At 58.9% G+C, this 25,396-nt stretch overlaps 1 protein-coding gene across 12 annotated transcripts in view; it reads right to left on the bottom strand.

The window, feature by feature from the left end:
- Rimbp2 (RIMS binding protein 2) overlaps nt 1–14,258 on the bottom strand; it is a 201,945-nt gene extending 187,687 nt beyond the window's left edge. For 5 of the 12 annotated variants that reach the window (XM_026408030.2, XM_026408022.2, XM_026408026.2 and 2 more), the window contains exon 1: nt 14,155–14,256. The gene's annotated coding sequence lies outside the window, so the exon portion shown is untranslated. Of the gene's footprint in view, nt 1–14,154 lie in introns of all 12 variants that reach the window. The other 7 variants (XM_026408023.2, XM_026408035.2, XM_026408031.2 and 4 more) reach the window with 4 other exon arrangements.
- Nucleotides 14,259–25,396: the final 11,138 nt, after the last annotated feature.

The following is a 25,396-nucleotide window of genomic DNA, read 5'->3' as shown; positions in this document are numbered from 1 at the left end:
AGTTACCTGGGGACCTCACCATCCTGTGGGTCATGTGTACCCCTCAGCTTCCTGAGCTGTCCCCAAGGTGGCTCTCCAGCCACCATGTCGGGGCTCTGCACAGCCCTGCAGGACTGGACCTTCCACCTGGACCACAGGCTCCTTCCTGGTGGCCTCTCACCCCTCACCTCTCTTCTCTCCCTTCCAGACTCCTGGCCTACTGGCCTTCTGAGCTGGCTAGGGCCCCAGAGAGAAGCTGGAATGTTCTGGAAAGCTCTGGGACTCTCCCGCTCTCTGCTCAGCTACTCCTTTCCGCTGCTCTGTTTGCTCAGACCCCTCTGAGGCCGGCCTCACACCAGGCGCACCCTACTCCTGTCCTGGAGGAGGCCTGCTCGGCCACCATCGTGATGATGATCTGTATTCATGCTCTCAAGATGGCTGCTGGCCTGCCAGCAGTGTCTTCATTCCAGGTGGGAATTGCGGAAAAGGTACCCAGTGAAGGACAGGACAAGATGAGTGATAGCTATCTTGGGGATGCCACTTGGTGACTGCTTACATTTCACTGGTCACATGCCATTCCAGTCTTCACCAGGGGCTGGGACTTGTATCTGCCTAGTGGGGACATTACCGCTCACAGGTGTTCTCTGAGAAGTGCAGGAGGACGTGGAATAAGCTGAGGGCCACGGGAGGATGTGCCTGGTCAGGGCGCAGCCTTCACACTGAGTCCTGCAGGATATGATGACGAGATAGTGGCTCTAGTACACACAGGTGCCAGTCCACCCCTCCAGCTCATTGAAGGACCGTGTTGAGACCTCAGTGGTGCCGTCCGTGGCCCATGGGGTTCCCTTCTGGGAATCAGGGCAGGGAGCCTGGGAGGCTTTTAATTAAAATATAATGAGTAAGCAGGAGCAGAGACCCCAGGTGCCCCTCACTCTTTCTCGCTCTGTGCGAAGCAGTTATGAGGCTCTGCAGGAACCGCCACGGGAAGAGAGGCCCGTGGGACCATGGGGTCACCAGAAGTAGGCCTGACTGCCCCCTGATTGAGGGCAGCAGCCCAAGAGGAAGCTCTGTAATGCCTGCATCTGAGGTTGTCGTGCTGCAAAAGCCCGAAACCTTATCTTTCTTGAGGACAACGCTGAGTGATCCATGCAGGACACTCCCCTAGGGTCTATGAGCCGGGAGGGGTGATGTTTATCACCCCAAGCACATGATGTTTAGCTGTCCCAAGCACAGACCCTGAGCTGAAGCCCTCCAGGAGAGCACCCTCAGGAGCGGCCTGCTGACGGTCAGGGCCCTAACGAGGACACGACCCAGGGCCGACCTGCTATGTGCTCCTGGGGCCTCCTAGCCCCACCTACGCCCACCCTGGCTCCCAGCCACCAGCCCAGGCCTCTCACCCAGCTGTGCCCCCCTCGCTCAGCTCCACCCAGAAGACAGGGAAGTCACCTGTGAAGGGTTGTCTGCCTGGCTGCTCTCCTGCTTGGCCAACATCAGCTGGCCAGGGGCTGGGGCTGACCTGAAGCAGGAGGGAAGGAGGGGGGCAGAGTGCTGGTTGGGAGGAGGAGGCCAAGCCCTGCGTGCGAGGGCTGGAGTCCTAAGGAGCCTCAGGAGGGCTGGAGCCGGGACTAAACGGGGCCGGGGGAGGGGGGGGAGGGGAGCTGACCTGCAGGGACTTGCCCTCCTGCCCAGCCATCTGCCCTGGGGGAGCCTCCCGTGAGGATGCGGGAGCAAGCTGGACAGGAACACCTGTGCCTGTGGTGGCCAAGGACCCACATCCTGGGTCCAGGCGCGGCCTCCCTCCTGAGAGCTGCAAAGGTCAGCAAGAGTGACCGGCCCCTGTCTAACTACAGCCCCATTTCCTGTTTCGCACGCCCTTGGCCCCAGGGCCCCTCCGGAGGGCATGGCTTGGTCTCCTCTTTCAAGTTTCCCACAGGTTCCTCTTCTCCAGTGGCCACTTCCCTCCTGTTGCTGTCCATCCCCCAACAGAGGTGCTCGGCCTGGAGCCCATGGGCTGGGACCTACGAGGGTCACCAGGGATGAGCAGCTTCAGTGCTAAGTGTCCAGGAGCTGCTGGGGCATCTCAGGGGCATCTCAGGCAGAGGGAGCCCTGAGGGAGGGCAGGAGGGCAAAGGGCAGGAGGGCAGCAGGCAGCACCCGGCATTGCTCTGTGCTTGTCCTGCCCTGAGAACTCTTGTCCCACAAAGCATCCTGGATGGCCACACAGGTTTGGCTGTGGTTCTAGGGACTTAGGGGGTAAATCCAAGCCATGGGGTGAGGCCAGCCTCCCTGAGAAGGCAGCTCATGGACAGAGACCGAGAGGATACAAGGCTGACTGCCAAGAGAGAGGGGAGAATGGCAGAGGAGCAGGCTAGGAAAGGCCAAGAGAGACGTCTCAGCAGAGGGGACAGCAGAGCTAGGCCAGGCGGTGAGGGAGCAGGTGCTGGCTACCTGGGGTGGAAGATTCCAGGCAGAGGGAAGCCCAGCCCCACAGGAGGCACGTGCTGCAGGAGGAGCAGTGGTCAGCTGGGATCTCCAGCCTGGACCCTCACTTGGCCAGGAGCCCATATGGTGGACTTATTGGAGTGACCCTGGTCTTGTCACAGTGGCAGAACCTGTCTCCACAGTGACTGACATGCTCCTCCTTGCCCGCATGACCAGGTGGCCCACCTTCTCCACACTCCAAAAGGCCAGGCGCTAGCCCCATCAATACTGCCCGAGCTACGGAAGTCCAGTGTGTGCAATTTCCAGAAGATGCTAGGCAGGCAGATTTGGTACCAAGATACCCAACTGCCGTTGGCAGCTGATTTAACAAGTTTTGTCTTAATCTATGTGAGTCGAACAAAACGGAGGGGGCATCTGCAATCCTGAGGGAACCAGAGGCCCACCCCAACCCCCCAACTGCAGGAAGTAAGATGGCACCCTCCTGGGTCATGGTGGGTCTGAAGTCCCTGGGAGATGGGAAGGACACGAAGAAACAGCAGCCTGGGGAAGGCGGAGGCAGAGCCCAGAGGGTTGCCCCAAGGTGAGGGCCATGGCCCTTGGCGCTGCAGGGACACCAGACCCTTCCTGGAGCCCCGAGAAGAGTGCCCACCCACCCTGGCGCGGCTCTGGGCAGCGCGGCCCTGTTGCAGTATGACACCTGGTTTGTCGTAAGCTAGTTCAGCAGCCCAGGCCACCAACACAGCCCTCACACACACCAAGCATCCTGTCACTCAACAGGCGCTTCGTGAGCACCTACTGTGTGCACACAGGTGTGCATCATAGAAGGTGGACCATCCTCACTGTGGCTGTCACCACCACCAGCGAGGTGACTGAAGGAGAACTGCACAGGCAGGAGGGGACAAGGGACAGAGGACATGCACCCTGCCTCCCTCCGCTGCTGCTCAGGGCTTCATGTGGAAGGCTCTGGAGTCGCGTCCATGCTGGAGCCTCGGCCCCCTTCCCTGTGCTCAGTTTAACCCCAGACCTCAGGTGGGCTGGTGAGTGACAGGGCTGACCTGCCGGTACTGGAGGCCAGCACTGGAGGAACTGGCCAGGTCCTGCCCAGGTGGATGGCAGCCCTTCTGCTCTCCTGGGCCTGATCGGTGAGGCTGTGGCTATAAATTCATTTCAGTAAAATGCCGCTGCTCTCCTGATGCCCCAGAAGACTAGAAATGGATTTTCCCAGGGAGGCCTTCTGGTCACTGGGTCACCTCAGTGGGCCACAGCGGTCACCACTGGTGCATCCAGAACCATGGGGCAGCGATTAACCAAGAAAGGCACACGCCTGATGAGGCCCAGCTTCCTCCCGCCGCTCCCCTCTCTGCCCAGCACATTCCGGGTCACTGCTCTTAAAATACAACCGACCCAAGAATCTTTAATTCACTAATACAAAAATTACTGCCTGATGCTGACGCTTGAAAATCAGCTTGTTCTAGAATTCAGGTGGGAAAAGCTTTTTTGAAAGCCCATCAGTTTGTGACAGCGTGCAGTGGACGCTCTGCTCGCCGTCCAGCAAGCCCAACCCCCGCCCCAGGTGGCCCTGCCAACCCACTCAGGTCTGGGGGCCTGGCTCTGGCAGAGCGGCCAGGTCCTCCTAATCGGATCAGACGGAGCCTTTTCCCTCACGTGACTGCCCGGCCCAGCCCTGATTAGCGTCACACACACTGGCCCAGCCGCCCGGGGGCTCAGTGACTTCTCCTCACTTGGAGTAAGAGTGAGAGTTTGATGCCTGGGCTCCAGGGCTGAGTTGCAATGGAGTTTTCTAGGGGAGAAGAATAGGGTTCAGGGCTGGGTCCTGGGGAGATGCAGAGAGAGGCTGAGACAGCCCAGCCTTCAGCAGTATAGGGGAGCAGCCAACCCGTGAGCCCCCTGGAGGCTGTCCTCAAAGGCCCCTCTGCGTCCCCAGTGCCAGATCCCCCTTCTGTCTAACTTAGCATATTCAGACGCCTGGGTTTCTCTGGAAGCAGGTGGACAGGTGCAGGGTCCAGTCCGCTCCTGCTAACCCCTGACACCTCCCTGCAGGCACTTTCCAGAGGCAGGTTCCCGAGCTCTTGGCCAGGCGGTTTCTGAGTCTGGAAGTCATCCTGTTTCAGAGACTTTCCCTCCCTCCCACCACTGACTCTGGGGATCAGTTTCCCCCAGGGGAGTGGGAATACACTCACAGTAGCCTGGGGAGCAAGGCACTGCCGTGTTTGGGAGCCCCAAACTCCGGGCTCTGCCAGCCGGGTTCAAATCCCAGTTTTGCTGTTTCCTAGCTGTGTGTTCTCTGGCTAATTACTCAGCCTCTCTGTGCCTGTTTCAGTGTGGGCAGCAGTCGTAGCCCCTTGGGTCAAGTGTTCTCAGGCTGCTGGAACAATCTAGAACGAGGGGGGCGGCTTAAACAACAGGCCATAGTCTCTCAGTTCAGGAGCCAGAAGGCTTGAAGTCAAGCTGTGGGCAGGACCAGGCCTCCTCCAGGGCTCCCGAGGAGGACCCTGCCTCCTCCTGGCTGGTGGCCACATCCCCACCTCTGCTTCCAGGGTCACTTGGCCACCTTGTCTGGGTCTTTTCCCCATGCGCCCATCTCAAAGCCTCCTCTGCCTCACTCTGTACCAGAGGCCACCTGAGCAGTCCCTGAGAGCTTGAGGCCAGCCGGCCAGGCACCCTCCCAGGGGTCAGGAGGCCCCCCTGGGCCACTGTGTGTCACACAGGCCTATGTCTATGGCAGCTCTGAAGACCCAGGGCCTGACCAGGACTGCAGAGGCTGTGTCTGCGAGGCCCTGGGGAGTGCTGAGCCTGGCCTGGCTGCTGTGCCAGCTACCCCCGCTGTCACCTTTGGGTGGCCTCAGGAACCCTGCCTCTGCCTCTCCTCCAGGAGGGGCCGGGGTGCCTCGAGGGCTCCTGTGTCCCACCTCCCTCTTGGCCACACGGTGTCTGGGCAGGGGCTGCGGTGATGGCCCGCTGCCCATGGCCGCTGTGTCCATGAGGACGCACAGTTTTCATGTGGCAATCATGTAGTTTTGACCCACACACTGTCTTTGAAAAGGACCCTGGTGACTAAAGAGACCCGGGTCAGCAGGGAACAGGCAGAAACGGTGGCAGCACAGGGCCATGGCACAGGCCCTGCCGAAGCATGGGCAGCTGCTGGACACAGAGTCATGCAAGGCCTCCTGGGCCTGCGGGGGCCTTTCCAGAACCCAAGGACACAGCTGTCCACCTCCCCATGCTGCCTGAGCACCCTGGAACCGGGAGGAGCCACCCGGCTGCAGAAACGCACCAGGTGAGGGGCCACCAGGGAGGGGCCTCAGGCCAGGCTGAGACGGGGCCCTTCAGCCTGCCTCCACCAGGGACAGGCAAACACGAGGGTCACTTGCACCCGGGTCTCCTTCCACCCAAGGCCAGCTCGCTGGGCGCACACGTCAGACGCCTGGTTCTCAGGGAAGGAAGGTAAATAAGCCACAGCGGCATCTACAGAGAATCTGGGGCACTCGGCCCAGGAGGACAGGCGCAGACCAGCCGAGGGACCGATGGCGCTCCGGCTTTGCCCGCAGCTCCAGCTGCCGGTCCAGAGCCCTCGGATTTGGGCCTCCAGGGTCCCTCGGCCTGTGAACAGGGCCCAGCAATGAGGAAAGAGGGAGCTGGGCCCTACCGACCCCCCAGGCAGCCCCTACAGATGATGTGCTGCAAAGACGTGACACGGTGGCCTTCAAGGAGGGAGAGAGGCACGGGCCAGCCGCATGATGCTGAGTGAGGGGGCTGCGCTGGGTGGCCCAGCCACCAGAGGGGACACAGAGCCCCGCAGAGCCGAGGGAACCCACCACCTGGGAGCAGGAAGTGCAGGAGCAGCCCCGTGGACCTGCCCAGGATGGCTTTGGGACACCTGCAGTGACTCCATTCTTATTCTGGTGGCAGGCCAGCTTGGAGCCCAGCAGAGCTGGCAGGGACACCAGCAGCTGCACTGTCCCCCAGGCACCCCAGCCCCATCCTGTCACACCAGCTAGCTCCCTCAACTCTGTGGGAACTGCTGCTGATGTCCTCGGCCCCAGAGGCACAAGTCACCTGCCCAGACCCACATGCAGGTCCCTGGGCTGCCAGCCTCAGCCTGAGTTCTGACCCTAACCACAGCACCACCCCACCACTGGGCTCTGCAGTGACTACAGAAGGTCCCCCATGACTGTCCAGAGTGACATTCAGTAGGTAGCACCAGCCAGCCGTAGAGGGCTCAGTCTTGAGCCAGACTGGCTTGTTCTGATCTCAGCTTTGAGATTTCCAGGCTGTGTGGCCTCAGGCCTGTTTCTTAATCACTCTGTGCTTCTGTTTCTCATCTATCAAAGGAAGGAACAGCAGTATCTGTGCCCCCTGAAGGATTTGTAAAGCAATATGCTCATCCAGAGAGGCACGGGGTATGCCGTAAGTGCTCCATAACCACAGCCACCGCTTTATCCGCCTTCAGACGGTGCCTGTTTCCAGGTTGGGTGAGGCGTGAGCACGCAGGACACTCCTGATGAGCGGTGACATCTCGTGCTGTGAGGGCAGTGGTTCCTTCAGAGCCCAGCAGACACCCCAGTGAGCACCCGGGAGTCACGGGCTCACTGATGAGGCTCCAAGGCCGTCTCCACAGGCTCACTGGCGCCCAGCTTCCCTCTGATGGCAGAGCTGCCCAGCGCATCCTGCCCACCACACACCCCTCCCCAGGTCAGACACCCCCAGACTAGCCACATGGGATCCTTGCCCTCCTGGCCAGGTTCGTTTCCCTGCCCTGGGCAGCACGGGCTGGACGCACACAGCAGAGCTGCTGGAGGCTCAGGCCCTGGGCACCCACACCCCGGGTGTACCCACCAGGCGGGAGGCCCAGCAGCCACAGAAGCACATGCACACATGCCCACCGCCCAGCGCCTACGGGGACCCATGTGGGCTGGAGGGCAAGAGGGTCTGCCCCTGTGGCCATCCCCGGCTACCATCCCTGCCCCACACTGTGAGGAGAGGGAACCAGGGCACAAGGCAGGGTGGGGCTGTTGTCCTGGCAGGGTAGACAGGGGCGTGGCCTCTGGGCAGAGCCCTGGGCAGCTTGGCCAGCGAGTGGCTGCAGGGAGGCTTCCAGACAGGCATGACCAAGGAGGTGCAGGACCTGTCACCTGGGGCCCAGGCTTGCAAGACGGAGAGAGAGGGAGAAAAAGAGAGGAGAGAGAGGAGAGAAAGAGAGGAGAGAGAGGGAGAGAAAGAGGAGAGAGAGGAGAGAAAGAGAGGAAGAGAGGGAGAGAAAGAGAGGAGGGAGAGGGAGAAAGAGGGAAAGGGAGGGGGAGGGGGAGGGAGAGGGAGAGAGGAAGGGGAGAGGGGGAGGGGGAGAGGGGGAGAGGGACAGGGAGGGGGAGAGGGGGAGGGGGAGGGGGAGCAGGAGAGGCATGACCAAGGAGGTGCAGGAACCCTTACCTGGGGCCCAGGCTTGCAAGGAGAGAGGGAGAGGGAGGGAAGAGAGGGAGGGGGAGGGGAGGGGAGAGAGGGAGAGAGAGAGAGGAGGGGGAGGGGGAGGGGGGAGAGGGAGAGGGAAGGGGAGTGGATAGGAGAGAAAGGAGAGGGAGAGAGAGTAGTGAGAGAAGAGAGATGGAGGGGGAGGGGGAGAGGGAGGGGGAGAGAGGGAGAAGAAAGATAGGAGAGAAGAGAAAGGGAGGGAGAGAGAGGAGCAAGGAAGAGAAGATACAGGGAGCCTGGAGTGTACCCAGGGCTGTCCCCAGGGCTGTCCCCAGTGCTGCCTCTGACCTTAACATAGCGTGGGCCTGCAGAGAACAAAGGCAGCACAGCCTGCCAGGCTGGAAGTGAGGTTCTCTTTCTCCCCAGTGAGGACCGGCCTTAGCCCGTGGTGAGGGGCGGGCTGCACAGCTCTGGGTACCCCAAGCCCCCAGTGGCACACTTGAAAGGGGTGGACCGGGCAGCCGTGAGCCACACTCAGCAGAGCTGTTAGGAAGAGCCAGTGCCCAGGCCCTGGAGCACCTCCTGAGAGTTCCGGGTTACAGCCTGCGTCTGGCCCCATGGTGGCCCCACAGTGGCCCCACGGTGGCCCCACGGTGCATGCAGACGGCGCAGGGACCCAGAGCGGGTCCCGGCCTGTCCCTCCAAAGCTACAGCAGGGAAGACACTTGGTTTCTCAAGATTGCTGTCTCATTTGTGAAAGGGTCTAAACCGGCACCAACGCCCCTGTGTCACGCATGCTGGTGACAACTCTGCGTGAGGGACAGTGACAAGGGATCCAGTGCCACACCTGCAGCCAAGAGCGCTGTTCCTGCAGGTTCCCTCACTGAACTGTCACACTGGAGGAACAGCACAGGGACGGCACGGGGCCACACCTGTGATCCCCACCTGGGAGGCTGGGCAGGAGGACCAAGTTCAAGGTCCCCAGTGCCGGGATGCTGCTCAGCGCAGGGCGCTGGTCCAGCATATGTGAGGCCCTGGTCTTTGAAGCCCAGAGCTGGGGAGAAGGGCAGTCCCAGTGGGGATGGAGGGGGAGGAGAGGGACAACAAGCAGGGTCAAGCAAGTCCAGTCCGAGGTGAGGAGTGTTCCGGCAAAACACTGAGCCTTGGGAGGACCAGCCCGCCTGCAGCAGCCGCACAGGCCACCAAGTATCATGACCCTCGTTTTCAAGAGACGCTTATTGAGCACCAGAATATCAGCCACTCGCAGCCAGGGACAAACCCTGACGGAAAGACACAGCCCCGGTGGGTGTGGCCAGAGCCTTCCCCTTCACTCTGGTCATGATAGAACCATGCCCAGCTGGACCCTCTTGCCTGTCACAGGCTCAGAATTCACTGGCACTGGGAGCCCCAGGGCAGCTCCCAGCTAAGGAAGGAAATGGCCACAGCAACCCCCAGGTCCCCAGGTGGAGCTCTCCAAAGACCCAGAGCTCCTCTAGCCCAACACCATTCCCCAAAACCGGGGACGGGGACCAGAGACCAACCAACCAGTTGCTGCACAGCACTCTACCTATCTCTACAGGACAGGAGAGATCCCAGCCTTGGAGACCCTGGTCAGTAAAGACCATTCATCACACCCAAAGGACACCTGCTCTGTCCACCAACAGCAGTGCCAATTCTGAACAGACCATCTCCCAGGTGACACGCTACATTGACACCAAAAGCATTTAATCAGAGGACGTCTCACCAAGTCCCACCACCAGATCTGCTCGCTGCCCAGGGCAGCTCTGCCAAAGGACCCACCAAGGGGCTTTCTCCTTGGTGGCTTTGGGCAGGGGAGGAACAAAGAAAGGTAGAGGAGGGGTCTCTGAGCCTAGACACCTGACACTGTGGCTGGCTCCCTGATGGGACCCCCAGAGAATGCCCGCCCAGGCGGAGCTCACAGCCGACACCCAGCCCTCCAACCTGTGCTTCCTGCTCCAAAAACACAGCACTTCCTGCACATGCCCAGAAGAACCAAGTCCACCACCATCTACCTGCCCGCAGCACACAGGCCCTTGGTCCTCCTGTCCCCCAGGCTGGCTGACCCCTCCTCCGGGCCTCCCAGGTGCCCAGCTGGGCAGCACAGCAGCTGTGGGAGTGCTCCAGCCTGGCCTCAGGGGACAGTCCTCACCTGGGATGTTCTACACCTCCACAGAGCAGGGCCTCGGGGTCCTGCCACTGCTCTGTGCCCAGCGCCTGCCAAGGGCATGCCCAGCCTTCCCCTCAGGGCACAGACAGAAAGGAGTCTCCGTGCTGCCCTCCATGGTGTGGCTCTGCAGGGGGGAGGGCTGTCCCCAGCACATGTACCAGTGGATGTCATGAGAAAGGCAGGGCAGGGGCTAGGGCAGGTCCCAGGAGCAGGTGCCCCCTGGGGACAGGGGCTCAAGGACATCATTCTATCTCCATTCCTTTCCAAGAAATTTTTTTGAGCACCAGCTCTGTGCCAGTTGGCTGGTATAGGAAGCTAATCTGAGATGAATGGCTTCAGGCCACCAGTCCTTTCCCTCCTCAAGTCCTGGGCTCCGCACACCACGCCTGTCAGCTCCTGGGCAGCCCTGAGGCCTGCAGGCCACACCCCGTCTCAAGGAGTTAAGCCTCTCCAGAGCCACAGAAGCCCTGGTTTCCTTGTTGGGTGAGGTTCCTGGTCCAGGGGAAACTAAGAAATGTTAAGATGGGTCTAAATTAAGCATTCCTAATAAACGAATATTTTAACCCTGCAGCCCCATGCTCCGTGGGGCCTGCTCAGGGCTACACACAGACTTGCAGCCAGGGGCAAGGGTCCACAATGCGGTCCAGAGATGCTGGGTGACTAAAACTGCCTTCAAAAGCCACCATGTGACCCCTGACCTTCACAGAGGCTGGGCCACATGGGCCCCCAGGCACCCTAGGACCACACCTGGGTTGACAGCAGCTCAAATTCCAAGACCCAGCAGTGAGCAAGACCAGGTGTGGTTCTGACATGGGTGAGCCTGGGTCCCAGGGACTGCCTCCCTCTGCCCACCCCACACCTGAGCCCCCAGTCAGCTCCATCAGCAGCAGGGATCCGGAGGAGCAGGAATCACAGGGCCGAAGGAGCTGCGGCATTAACTGGCCACACCACGCTGAGCATCGGCTAGAACGGGCGCCCAGGAAGCTCCCCACTCGGCCTGAACAACCATGAGGGCATGCGCCACGTCATGCCAGCCCAGCCAGCCACTCTGAGATGCATCTGTGGGACTTTCCCTGCAGCCCCACTGTGCGCCAGGGCTCTGGCCACACCTGGGCAACCTCCCTGCGGACGAGGCTCCTAAAATGCAGGTGAGCAGCTGTAAGAGCCCCGAGAAAGCCGGACTCAGAGGCCTGGCGCTCCTGGCTGCCCCTCACCAGAACCCAGCATGCACCCCCCTGAGCACTGACACAATGCCAAGGTCACTTCCACACTGGTCAAGGGTAGCCTATGATAGAGAAGGTGAGGGACAGGAGTGGGGTATAGGGAAGAGAGGTTGGGGGAGGAGAGAGCGTGGGGACCCTGCGGCCAGCACGTTGGGTGAGGCCTGTGGTCCAGCCTCCGCCCTGGAAGGCTCCAGTGTCCACAGCAGAAACAGGCTCCTCACCACAAAGCAGAGCAGCCCAGGCTGGTGGTCATCCCCCACACCGTAAGGACATCACACAGCTTTCCACGTGGGTGGGAAGAGCTACAGGGGAGAGAAGCCATGGACCGTCCCAATCAGAGGGGGCCAGTGGGTACAGAGTAGCTTCTGGAAGTTGTCATCATCTGCTTTGGATGAGAGAAATCAGAACAGCGTAGCCCAGCCACATGGCTGTCCCAAGCCTTCTCACAGACAGGGAGCATGGTACCAAACCCACGGTCCACTGGAACAGGGTTCACCGGCACCACGGAGACTTGTGACACAACGTGAGCCTGTGGGATTCTTACAGGTCCAGGCCACCTGTGAGCCTGGCGCTTGCTGAACAGCCCCCACCAAGGCTGACCGCCCGAGAGTTCCCTCAGAGATGCTCCAGGGTCACAAGCTGGCCCACAGCTCCCGCAGCAGTGCCCCCTGGGAACTTGCCTGAGACAGGTCCCAGCCCTCCCTGGACCTCTGAGTGCCAGCCCCCAGACGACGCAGCCCTCTTCAAGCCCATGGGCCATGCACAAGGACATCACTGGGAGCTGATGCCCCCAAGGTGCAGGGAGTCGCTGCTCTAAGGAGGACGCAGGCCCCTGCCTCTCTGGTGCAGTGTGAGAAGGAAACAGGAAGCTGGGCAGCAGCACCTGCTTTGGACCTTCCCCTTCCCCGAGCACAGCCACCACCATGAACAGAGCAAAATAAATAAGGCTGGGAAGGCCTGTGAATCGCCTCGCTGCTCCTTTTAAGTGGCTGGGTGCTCTCAGCTCTGCACACTGGCCTCACCTGGGGAGCTTTCTAAGTTCCCCAGGCCCTGGACTCTGGTTGGGTCTCCCCACGGGTGGGCAGGCTTGCCGGGCTAGAGCGGAGCCCCCTGCTCTCTGCAGACAGGGTGGGTCAGGAGGCATAGCCACCGGTTGCCAGGAAGCAGCTCTCTGGCTTCCTGCTTCAGGCACGTTGACAACACCAACCCCTCCTGACCCAGATCACCCCCGTCAGGGGCAGGGGTGGGCATCAGCTACTTCCCAGGAGTAGCCTGGAAAGGCTTTGCGCTGCGTCCTGGAAACCATATGGCCAGCCAGCCGCCTGCAGCCCGGGGCCATCCCAGCCACTCCACTGCAGGCGGGGCGCCTGCCTGCTGTCACACCACACCCCACGGAGCTACTGCATGCAAGCTCAGACTCCCACCCAGAGCCATTCAACCATCCAAGACACCAAACCACACAACCAGGTCCCAGCAGCCAGCAAGGGCAGAAGCAAGGTCCAGGGCCCCCAGCAAGCAGGGCTGGGGGAGGCAGTTATTATCAGAGGGTCCCCCCACCCCAGGTTGACCTGCTCCACACAGAGTCCGTTTAAGATGTTCCCTCCTCTCAGCACCTGGCCACCCCAGCTCAGAAGTGAACAGAAGGAGGAAGTTGCTCTAGACCTGACCACAGAGGCCAGGACTGGACACCAGCCTCCCTCCAGGGGTCTTCCACGTTCAAAGTGAGCTCCCTCCTCTACGGCCCCCTTCATCTGTGACATTTATCCTTCCCTTACTTGGTGGGGGTGGGGGCGGCTCTAATGAACAGTTTCCTCCATAAGGAGGCCACAGCCAGGCTGGACCCTAGGACCTTTGCTCTCTCTTCCCCAATCCTCTTCCCTCCCCTCCAAGCTCTCCCTGTGTCCCGAGAACCCACAGACCATCAGGGTGCTGGGGGAGACCCGTGCTCCATCCTCAGTCCTCAGGAACCTGCAGTGGACCCTGTCTGCCCTCGGCCCAGAGTCCAGGTGGCCTGGTAAAGCAGGCCCTCCTCCCTCCCACACTCCCTCCTCCTTCCCTCCTCCCAGCCCCTTACGGGAGCCCACCAACTCCAGGGACATGCAGGGGGTCTCCCTGGGGATAGGACTGAGCCTACTTCTGGAGGCCACAGGCACTGGCCACCCGGCCAGGTTCTGCCCAAACCTAACTTCCTGGGTCGTTCCGTGAACACTGCATTGCCAGGTGGGGACAAGGATTGCAAAGGAATAGCCTGCGTGCACACCGGCACACGCATGCACACAGCACACGCTGCGCACACACACCTTCTGCCTGCCAGGGAATCTCTGTTGTGACAGACAAATCATTCAAGTCCATCGTGGGACGTGAACTGGCAAATTTGCAGCGTGCGTTTCCACCTGAGCCGAGCTGCGGAGCACAGCCAGCCCTGCCGATCTGTCCTGCATCCCCTCCCAGCTCTGGCCCAAGGAGACCAGGTCCTACCCACCCGAGAGGCCACTGTGTGCAACAGCAGGACACCCTGATGGCCCTCTCCCCAGGGCGGCGGCAAACTTTGCCTGGAGGGGCTTTTATGAAAAGCTGGGGTGGAGGGGACGCTTGAGCCACAGCGCCACCATTGCCAACACCCTGCGCTGAGCCTGTCAGCCCTTCCCTTCGGAAATGGTTCCATCAGGTCCAGACAGTGGGGAGAGACCGCGCGGCCCGGCCAAAGCCCTGCACCAGACAGCCTGCTGCCAGCACCCGGTGCTGAAGGGCACCCTCCAACCGCCAACCGCTGCAAAATAAACTTAGTCTGGGCAAAGAGTTTCCGGCTATGCCCCTGCCACTAGCTCGCATACGGAAAGACGAGGGGACACGAGAGGCTATTTTTAGGAGGAAAAAAAATAAATCTCAGCCTACCTTAGAGGCCAGCGGTGCCAAGCCCCGGAGGTTCTCCGTGGAGACGACTGCAGTGCACTGTGTCAGATTACAAACTGGGGACGAGGGAGGAGGAGGAGGAGGAGGGGACAGAGGCAGGCTGAGGCGGCACCCAGGCAGCGTCACAGGGCATCAGTGTGTCCACACTGCTGGGACTCAGCTAGAATGATTCATTAGCTTTCTGCAGACAGGTTGAGAGAGAGGGAGGGAGGGAGAGTGAGAGGGAGGGAGAGGGAGGGAAAGGGGGGACGGCCTCGGCCATGCACACGGCAGGAGCCAGTATTTTCACACACACACATACACTCACGCACACACGCACATGCACGCCCCAAGATGGCTCTGTCCCCTCACTGTCTGCCGGAGTCTTTTTCACAGAGCTGTGGTCAAAGGCTGGTTCAGAAATGGAGGCTGGCAAGCACCCGCCCGGCAGGCTTTGGGGCTGGAGCATCCGCCCGGCCTGAGCAGCGCAAGGTCCCCCCCTGCAGGTCGCCAGGGCCCCTGCGTCCGGGCGCAGGCCCGCTGCCTCTGCCCTGCGTGTGCGTAGGAGTTCACAGGAGCTGCCAGAGGGAAGCGTTGGCGGGGAGCCCCCCAGGCTGCTGGGGCAGACCCGCCTCCCCACCCTAGGCTGCCCATCTCGCTGAACAGTCCGACTCCAGTGGCTGCCAGATCCAGATGCACCAGCTACCTAGCAACGGAGGCACAGGAAAGACCTGTGTGTGCACATACACACACACACACACACACACACACACACACACACACACAAACACGCACTCACTTCCCGGGTGGGCCTCCTCCGCTGGTTATTTAAAGATGCCAAGTGACTCGGCTCCTCAAAGGGAAGCCACTTGGGTTGGGTCGCACCCTGGTTCAGCTCTGTGGGAGCCTCCCAGTGACAGCAGACACCAGAGAAATGACCACGAATTGCAAGGAAAAGCATGCATCTGTTCCCTGCTGCTCCTGCACATAGAAAGCAGGACTTCTGAGATGCCTTTTATTGCTTCTCCTACCAACAGGCCCATTCAATGGCCGGAAGCTCAGTGGGCACATTGCTCAAACCCAGCACCCTCCAGCCACAGTGACCTCAGGCTAACAGGCCAGAGGGACCCGCCTCCCAAGGTGACAGCCCCTCCCACGGAAAATGGGTCCCGCCAACGTTTTCCCAACCAGGACTCTTTTTTTGTGTCCTGAAGACGTCCCTGAATGAGGTATCTGGGCATTTGCCTGCTTGGGCCTCCTCCCAGGGCCCTGTGGGCTGGGTGCCCGGTGCAGAGCTCCAGGCGGGTGTCTGGTCAGGAGCAGATGCTGCGGTTCCCTGGGCAGTCCACGGCTGAGGCCCTCAGGGTGGACACTGAGACCCTGTGAAGCCCTGGAGGAGGCAGTGAGTGCCACCCACACTCCCAGCAGCGCCCCCTGCAGGAGCAAGAGGAGACAGCCCAGACGGCCATGACTGACCAGCCAACGGACCAGCCACTCAGCACCACAAGGTGCGTCCACAGGCTGGAGCAGCATGGAACCTGGCAAGCTATGAAGCTCTGACCACCTGCACTACGGATGACCCTTAAAACCACTGCTGGGTGACAGGACCAGACCCAGAAGGCCTTGTCCACATGATTCTGTTTCCATGAAGTGCCCATAACAGTCACCTCCAGGGCTGGGCAGAGGCCGCTGCTTACGGGTCGGGGGTCATTCTGGGTGGTGAGATGACCTGGAACCAAACAGGGCTGGGGCTGCACAGCACTGCACGCAACAAAGGCCACTGAGTGTCCCCTGTAAGTGGCCAATGTCATATCATGGGAAGTGGGGTCACAGTGACCCTGAGCCTGACCCGACCCCACCTATGTGACCTTGAAGAAGCCAGCCTTCCTCTTGCTACAAAAATGTCCTGTTTATATTGTCACAATGATTCCTCAGGATTCTTGACAGATGACACACTTGGCAGGAACTAACATGGCCCCTTCAGAAAGGACTCTGAAGTTGGCTTTATCCCCCCCCCCCACTTTCTCAGCAGGGAGGAAATGGGCTTCTGAAGCAGTCCCGTAGGTCATGGAGACCCCACATCCAAGGTTCTGGAACAATGACTGCAGAGGTGCCACCCACTCACATCAGTCAGGGGTGCTTGCCCACCCCTCCATGTGAGCTGGGCCATTTCGTGGACTGGACAACCGAAGCCCAGGGTTGGCCGTAGCAGCCAGAATCCACACAGTCAAATGAAGACCCCGTTCTTGGTGTGTCCCCACCTCACAACGAGCAGGATGTGTATAAACACTGGACACTAAAGACCAGAGCCCTTCATGCCGTGGGTGCCCGTGAAGCCCTGGGCTCCGTGAGGGGTCAAGACGGGCTCTGCACCTGCTCTTTAAAGTCCTGAAACGTGAGTTGCGTGGCGGGAACCAGCTCCTGGGAGAAACAGGAGCCCAGGGCCCGGGATGCCTGTCGCAGGCACGCACAGCTCCTGTCCCAAAAACCGGGCATTGCCACCCACGGCCATGGGCTGCCAGAGCTATGGCAAGCCACACGCCCTTCACTTCTCCCTTCTGGTGCAGTGAGCTGGCCAGCAGCAAGGAAGCAGGGACAAGAGCCATGCAGCTTTCCTGCCCTCCTTGTGGCTGAGGCACAAGCGGGCATTTTCTACTTGGAACTGCTGCCCACCAAAGTGCCAGGCATTCTGGTGGCCATGCCGTTCTGAGGGCTCAGCATTGAACGGCGTCCACCACTGCAGGGTGGCTAGTGACAGGTCTCTACTGACACGGAACACCAGAGCCTCTGCAGCCCAGCTGTCAAGAGCACGGGCAGTTTCCTCTCCAGCCGGTGTCAAGGCCAGCCTCCGAGTGTGGCCACCTGAGTCTCATCAGGCAGCACTGGGAAGACAGGCACTCGCCCGAGGCTGCACTGTGCTGGGCCTTTCTCTTGGAAAAATCTACCCAGTGGTCTGTTTGTGTGGGGGGGGGGGGGCGCAGCAGAGAACAGGCCGCGTGGGAGATGAGACTATGGTCATTTGAAGTCTCAGGGAAGAGGGGGGAAGCAGTCACCAACAAGAACTGGATAGGAATGGATGGGACAGGATGGGGAGGGAAGAGGGGGATGGGACAGGATGGGGAGGGAAGAGGGGGATGGGATGGGGTGGGGTGGGGTGGAGTGGGGTGAGATGGGGTGGGTGCAGTGGGGGTGGATAAGATAGGGTGGGGTGGGTGGTGGAGAGTGGGTGGGGTGAGTGGGATGTGGGGCAGGGTAGATGGGTATGAATGGGGTTGGATGGGATGGGGTGGTGGGGTGGGAAGGGACAGATTGGATGGAGTTGGTGGATGGGATGGATGGAGTACGTGGGTGGGTGGATGGGTGGCACCGGGTGGGAATTCTGGTGAGTCCACCTGGTTCTAGTGCCACCAGGAGACCCAGGTAACCCTGGGGTGGCTCAGGCTCATGTTTGCTGCACTGTTGAGGCTTCTGCGGAGCCTCCTGCAGAGCCACCTCCCTCCCAGTGTCCACGGAGGTGACTGGAGCACTGTCCACCCAACGGCTGTGTCTCCACACATCTCAGGGCTCATCCCTCCCCTGGCACTCAGGCTGTGGTGCTGGCACCGTACGTGGTGGTGTGTCTGTGGGTCCCACGGGGTCACGAGATGACTCAGTGCACAGAGCAGAGGGAGTTTAGAGGAAGCCACCCGTACCAGGACGGCTGGTAACAGTTTACACCCAGGAGCAATGAGGATTCAGCCAAACTTACCCCACTAAATCCCCAACTCCACTTCCTCTTAGCCAGGTCCCCCCAAAATGTCCACAGCCTCTTGGGCACACTAGCATCAGGGAAAGTCTCAGTGGAAAAACACAACAGTCTTAAGTGATTCAGTTCAAATAATTTCTGTGAGTCAATTTTGTGGACATAATTCTAGGGCCCTTTCCAGGGTCTTCTGAGGGTTTATACAAGTGAGGGTCTCTGAAACTGACACCTCATTGGCTTCATGATAAACCTGCCTCTTGATGAGGTAAGGACTGCATTGCTTAATATATAAAGAGCTCTTACAAATCACTAAGAAAAGGCCAGCAATCCAATAGAAAACTTGATGAAGATTTTGATACATAGTTTAGCATCCCCCAATTTTAAAAAGGCCTATTGCTACATTACAAACTCTAAAATGTACTAAGTGAAAAAAAAAAAAAGACTTTATCTTGATTTTCTGATGGCAATCAAGCCAGAATTCCCACCCACTCCATCCAGCTCATCCTACCCTATCCATCCCCAGCTGGTCATTTGTACTGGTATATGAAGGGGGTTGCCTGTGGCTGTTTCAGGGAGCTGATCACAATCAGAGCAGTGGCCGCCTCTTGAGAGAGAGAGATGGGTCTTGGAAGCAGGAGAGCAAAAGACCCTGCTATTTACCAAACCCTGTTCTTTCTGAGACCCATTGAACTGTGAGCCTAAAAGGGGGATTAAACTGCATTAAAGTCAGATCTTACAGACACTGAGACATCCTTCCTGGAAGCCCACCAGGCGTTGACTACACACACCCACACACCCCACCCGGCAGGACATCAGCAGCCAGCTTTTCATCTCTGTAACCAAAATACCAACAAAAACAACTTAGAGGGGCTGGGCTGGGGCTCAGCCTCCCACGTGTGAGGCTCGGGGTCCGACTCCGACCCTCAGCACCCCATAAAAATAAATCAATGAAGATATTGTGTCCACCTACAACTAAAAAAAAATTAAACAACAACTACTTAGAGGAGGAAACGTCCACTGGGGCCACAGGGTCAGAGGTCTCAGTCCAGAGACGGCTGACTCCAGTGCTCTGGGCCCAGACGAGGCTCAACATCATGGTGGAAGAGTCAGGGGAGGGAAGCTGCTCAGCTCATGGTGGGATCACGGAGCAGAGAGAGGGAGACAGAAGGGGCCAGAGAGAAGATGACCCCTCCAGGGCAGCCGCCCCACCTGCCCACAGTCAACACAGAGCCAGTCCACTCCAGCTCGCTGGCCCCATGAGGCTGCAGCTCTCCCAGCACAATCACCTCCCCTCCGAGCATTCCTGCTTTGTGGGGGACCACTCAGAATGACCCCGCCTTCCAGTCCTGAAGCAAGGGGCTCTGACCAGTCACTACATATTGCAGTGACTTGGGTGTTGTCCCAGCCTGGGAAGTCGAAGGCATGTCTTCAGGTGTAGGCGTGTCACCTGTGGGGATGAGCTACACTCACCTGTTCCTTTGTAATCCCACCCTTCTGCCCTGTTTGGGATAGACTGTTCCATGGAATCACCCTCTGTGTGTCCCCTTCTCTTGCTCTGCCCTTGGGTGTGGCCTTCCTAGATGTCAGTCAACTGCCGACAGTGGACATCAAGAAGCTTGACTCAGTCCCCTGAAACTTGACCCCTGGCCTCATTTGAATGGCTTCTCCCCAATAAAAGGGGTCAGCAGTGCTCTCTCGCTCTATCCATGGACCCCCAAGGTCAGAGGAGCTGTCACAGGACCCAAGGAAAAAGGTATCTCTGTCTGTGCGGTTATTTCATGAGCCCAGTTCCCCTGGAGTGACCCTGAGTGTTTGAGTCGTGAGGAACACAACACTGCATTATCAGGGACCCTCGTTCCAAACCCTAACAAAGCCCTGGAAGTTCACAAGCTGTCTCTCTCCAAGTGCAACACTTCCCACGCTAGTGGCCACCCGGGTGTGGGAGGTGCTCCACCCTCCAGCTGTCTCTACCCCGCCTGAACCCTGAGTGTCAGGAGGGGACACTCAGGCACACAGGTGAGGGCATGGCCCAAGCCAGGGGACTTCCTACCCAGCAGCTACTGGTGGTCTGCGGCCACAACAGACCCATCTGAGATTGGGCACGAGCTCTACAGCAGGCTGCCAGCTGCCACTATCCTGTTAGGAAAGTTACAGAAAGGGAGTCTCGGGTCCAGCCCAGCAGCACCCACGAGCCCTGAGGGACGGGGCTGTCAGGCTGCAAGGCAAGTCTCCACCGCCTCCTCGATCACATGGAGAAGAAGATCACCTGACAGCAGAGAACACAAGGTCATGGACAAGGAAGAGTAGACTGTCACATTTTTCTTTCATTAGCTAGGAAATTCCCACCAGGATTTGAAAGCTGTGACTCTCCAAGTGCAGAGCAGACGGAGCCGGCCTCAGTTTACCACCCAGCAGGAACCCCATGAGCTGAAATAGCAGGTGCGGGTCCTTCCCAGGCGTGGGAGGAACTGGTTAAAGTTTAAATAAGAGGCTGCAAAGTCAGAGGCTCCGGGTCCCAGCAGGCCATGCACCCCCCCAACCGAGCCCAGGGAGCACAGGGCGGGTGAGGCGGCCTCTTGCCTTCCTGGATCCTCCTGAGGTTGCTTGCAATCTGTGGCTCTGGTTTCTACAGAAGGTGCGGATAAAATGTCCATTTCAACTTTTAAAAATAAGCTCCAGTCTCCTATGGAAGGGGAAACGGGGACACAGGTGGAAGATGTCTCTGCCCACCCCGTCCCTCCTTGTTAGGACCCCAGGGAGCCCTGAGTCATCCTGGATATAGCATTGAGCTTGCAGTGTCAACACCCAGCTTCCCCACTGGGGTCCGGGAGCAAAGACACCAGGCTTGGTGGCACTTGTCTGATGGCATCACAAATAAATGACAATATCTAGTCCTGCTATGAAATCTTCCACAAGCCTCCCTCCCGAGAAAATGAACCAGCTGACTGTCCCCAACCGACACGCACGCCCACCATCCTAGATGGAGCCCACATACACTCCCTTGGCCGTGGGTTTTCTGGGGCTGTCCCCAAGAGCGTGGGACTGGACACCTGGGGTTCTTGTGTCAGTAACTATGCAACACTCTGGGCCAGAGCTGGTCGGCCCAATCCAGGTCATGCTGCCTGTTCCACGGAGCCCAATGGAGCTGAGCAATGAGTGCATGACCACATGCTCCCAGCAGCCTGTCCCTGGAGTGTGTGCCTCGCAGTGACAAAGATTCTTCTGCTGAAACGTGGCTAATTGGGACACTAAATATAAACATCCTGATTTGCTTAATTTTCCTCCTGGGATGTGATATCCTGTGGCTACAAGAGACAGGAATTCTGGAAATTGGCTCCCTGATGTCAATACCGCATCAGGGGGGAGTCATCTAGCTCTCAGGGCCAAGCAGACCAAGGGGAGTGGAGGCGAGAGGTGGAAGCGAGTCTGTGGCTAGGGGACAGCTCCACCACAGATAGCCTGGGGCCACTCCAACCCATCCAAGCGGGGCTTTCCTCCACACAGTCAGTCCCCGAGGAGCCCTCAAGATGGCACAGCTGGTCACCGTAGACCTTGAGTCTTCCTTTGAAACTCCTGTGCCAACAATCAGAATCCCAAAGCCTCAGGGTCACATTCCTAAGAGCAGGAAAGTCACCATCAAGGGAACTCTCAGTTTGGGGTCAGGCCATGGTGAAAGTGTGGGTCGGCAAGGGCCTGTCCAGTCGGCGACTTGATGTGTAAATAAGGTTTTATTGGGACGTGGCCACAGTGTCCTGTGGCAGGTGGGCCCCACAGCCAAGACGCTGACTGAGGGGGCCTGGAGGAGACGATGGCCGTGCCCGGCCAAGGCTTCGCGCCTTCTCATTCGTCTGTTTGTTTCTCATCAAAGGTCTCCAGACTTCAACTGCAAAAACGCTATGGAGCATGAACCGACCCCCCATGAGGTGCCAGATTCAAACAGGGCTTCAGAGGCCACCCCGTGAGCACAGGAGCAGTACCAAGGTATAGCAGCCCAGAGCAGGGTCCCCCAGGGACACACCTGTCCCACAGCCCAGTCCACACAGCAGGGATGCCAGGGCACACGGGCAGCTCCTCACACCTGGGCCACCTGATAGAGCTGCATAACAGAGCAAGGTCACGGGGACACCATAGGCAAAGCCAGACCCAGGGGAGATGGCAGGACAGGTGAGCAGCAGCAGGGACTGTCACACACTCAAGAGACTGACCACGTACCCACGCCCGGCCTGGGCTGGACTCAGAGAAGCAGTGCCAGGGGAAGCCACAGGGTGATGGATGGAACCTGAGTGGGCACCAAGGACAGGAGCCCCCAGGGTGACCTTCAGCCTGCAAACTGTGTGATGTGGCCATGCAGGCCACGTCCTCATCTTGAGAACAAGGGGACATTGGGGCGAAGGGGCAGGGCATCTGCAGTGCATTTCAAACAGGGGGCTCTGGGGAGCGCATTGCTCTGTACCGTCTCTCACCCTCTGCGTGGGTAGGTAGGTGACAAGAGTGACAGGTGACAGATAAGGGGCTAGGTGGCTTGATGGACAGGTGGATGATAGATGTAGACAGATGAAAGGTAGAGAGAAGGACAGATGACAGGTACAGACACATGATTGATTGATAGTTGATACGGATGATCAATAGATGATAGAGACAGATGGTAGATAAAGAGAGGTAGGTAGGTAGACAGACAGGTGACAGGGAGAGATGGAAGGCAGACAGAGCACGCCCCGCTCAGCTACACCCTGAAGGTGGTCCTGACCCCTCTCTCGATGGCTTCCCACCCCTCTGCCGCAGCCTCTCTTTACTTTGTCCCAGGCTTGCCGAGATTGCTCAGGTATGAGGGCATCATCTTGGCTCAGGCTGTACTCTCAGGGCCCAAGGTGCACTTGGAGCTCTCGCTGGTAAGGATCCAGGCTTGTGTCGCTTGGCATGTCCCCCTGCTCCGCTGGGAAGGAGGCGGGCCCCTGCCAGGTGCCAACACTGCACAGTCACCCTCTGCTCACCTCTGTCACCTGGAGGCCAGGTGGGTTCTGCCAGCACCTCACGCAGCTGAGGAAAGCACCACCCTCTGGTGCCACCTGCTGACCTCCTCCCAGAGCTTCTGCATCCAAGACAAGAAAAAAGGGAAGACTTTGCCGTCTCTTTGTGACAGTGTGGCTTCGGGGTGGCATGGATTCCTAGTGAGCCCAACATGCGCCACAGCTGAAGACCCAGGGTCCCTAGGAATGCGCTGCACGTGTCCTGTACCTGCCTGGGCATACTGTTCTGTTTGCACACTATCTTATATGACTGCTGTTTGATTTTGTTTTCTTAAGTTCTGTCTTGCAACTGGCTTCTCTACTGGATGAACACTTCCCCTGAGTAGGAATTCTCATTTTTTCAGAAAAGAAGCAGGGGGAACATTACACAGCTCATGCAAGGTTCCGCTCCCACTATTGGGCACTTCGTGAGATTCTAGGTGACACTCTCGGGTGTGATGTGGCTCCTCATTAGCTTACTCTGGGAGAGGGCCTGGGTCAGTCAATGTGGGCATCTGTGTGGGTCCAACTCGCCTCCCAGCTCAGGAGCAGGGGCTCTTTCCCACACCTTCCAACATCGAGGACCACAGAGCAGGCTGGCAGGTAAGGAGGGCACCTCCTGGCTGACATTCATCTGGGAGGCAGCCTGGGTATCTGTTGGCTCCCAGACTGTGAAGCCAGAAAACTGGGCTCCAGCAAAATCCCTGATGGCTACAGACCAGCTGGGGGATGTTGGGAAAGTCACCTAAACTTGATGTTTCTCCATTTCTTCATCTGCACAAAGAGAATAGAATGCAGATGCCTGCATCATACAGGTGCCTGAATGAGCACTTTTCCTTAGATGGCTAACCCACATTTACCAGCTGCCCCCTGCTAGTGGACAAAGAGCTGTGTCCTGTCTTCCACTGTTGAATAACATTCTTAAGAACATTTGTGCACGGGTGTGTTTCCCTGCTCTTGGGTAAACCCTGGGAACCACAGCATGCTGGCCAGCAGGGGGCGGGCTTCCAGCATCTCTGCGTCAGCCTTCAGGGTTGTGGCCTTCCTATCTCCACCTCCTCTGGGTAGATCCCTTTTCTCTGGCCTCTTCCAACTAAGACGGGCTTCGCCTACTAGAACTGTCTGGGACCCTTCAGCAGATGAGAGCCGGGAAGTCGGCTCGGCCCAATGCCCCTGAAGACCCCTGTGCACATGGACTCCTCCAACCAGGTGTTGCTGGTCGGTTTTTAAGGCCACACAAGGTGAGGCTATTTACCACCCAGAAAAATAGCTCTTGTTCCTTCCCAGGATGGCAAATGACCTCTGCTGGGGTACTGCTGGCTTGAAAATGCCAGGAGGGACCTTCAGAGGGGATGGAGGTCACCACACAGCTCACACGTATTGAAGTCCAACACTCGCCACGTCCAGGGCAGACACAGCCAAGTCGTGGGTCTGGCACTGCCCATGCAGGCAGCCCTTCTGGGGAAGGTCTGCTTATCTCCTCCACGGTCACAATTACAACATAGTACAAGGTCACCTCAGCATATCATGTGGCAGCCAGGGACATTCTGCTCACACATGGGGGCTGAGGCCCAAGCAAGAGAGCCAAGCAGGGATGCCAGGCCAGATGCCAGTAGATATGCCAGCCAGAGGCAGGAGACACAACCGCGGGGGCCAGTGCCGAGGGTCCAGGAATCTGCATTTCTAATGAGTTCCCAGGTGATGCTGACCTGGAAACCCCACTGCAAACACCATCAACAGTAAACAAGCAGAGCCGAGAGGTCAGCCTGGCCACTACCCTCTCCAGTCCCCAACAGCAAGAACCCACGGTTCCTCCCTTCTCTTGGCTCCCTGAGTGGGCTCTTCGTCTCCAGCACCAGAGTCCTTCCCAGCGGACTCTGCTCTCGTCATCTCCTGTCCCCGACTTGTGACTTCATTTCCCTCCCTTCCCATTCTGCCTGGGTTGGTCTCCTCTCCCCCAGCTGAAAACCCCCACCTGTGTTCCTTTGTAGGCCCTCTGGCACGGTCAGCTGCTCAGCTCCTGGAACAGAAGCCCCACTAACCAAAGAGTCAACTCCTAGAATCAAGGCAAGCCCAGCCCAATCCACTGGATTCGGCGTTCACTGGTGGGACTGCAGCTGCCTTTGCTCTCAGCAGTTCCCAGAGCTCGGGACGGCTCCCCCGCCAGCACCTCCCAACGGAGGCCTGCGGTTCTGCAGGTCTTTATCGCTCTCCTAAATAGTGCTGACCTGGTCAGTGCTGGTTTCACCTCCCACACTGGACTTGAAGTTGGGCAGGACCTCTGCTTGACTTGGGCAGACCTCCAGCCCAACATGGTACAGACCGGCTGTTGATATGCCCTGTGGCCTTTGCCAGTGGCCCATCACCTCAGAGAGAGGCAGGCCGCATCCCTGCTGAGGACATCCTCCCCCGGAGCTCTCTGCCACCCAGGAACACACACCCTGTGCCCAGCACAGTGCAAGGTGCTGAGGAAAGACGATGCTGCCAAAGCAACTCA

The sequence above is a fragment of the Urocitellus parryii genome, chromosome 3, assembly GCF_045843805.1.
Source record: "Urocitellus parryii isolate mUroPar1 chromosome 3, mUroPar1.hap1, whole genome shotgun sequence".
In the NCBI taxonomy this organism is placed as follows: Eukaryota; Metazoa; Chordata; class Mammalia; order Rodentia; family Sciuridae; genus Urocitellus; species Urocitellus parryii.
This window is presented reverse-complemented; position numbering and strand designations above follow the sequence as displayed.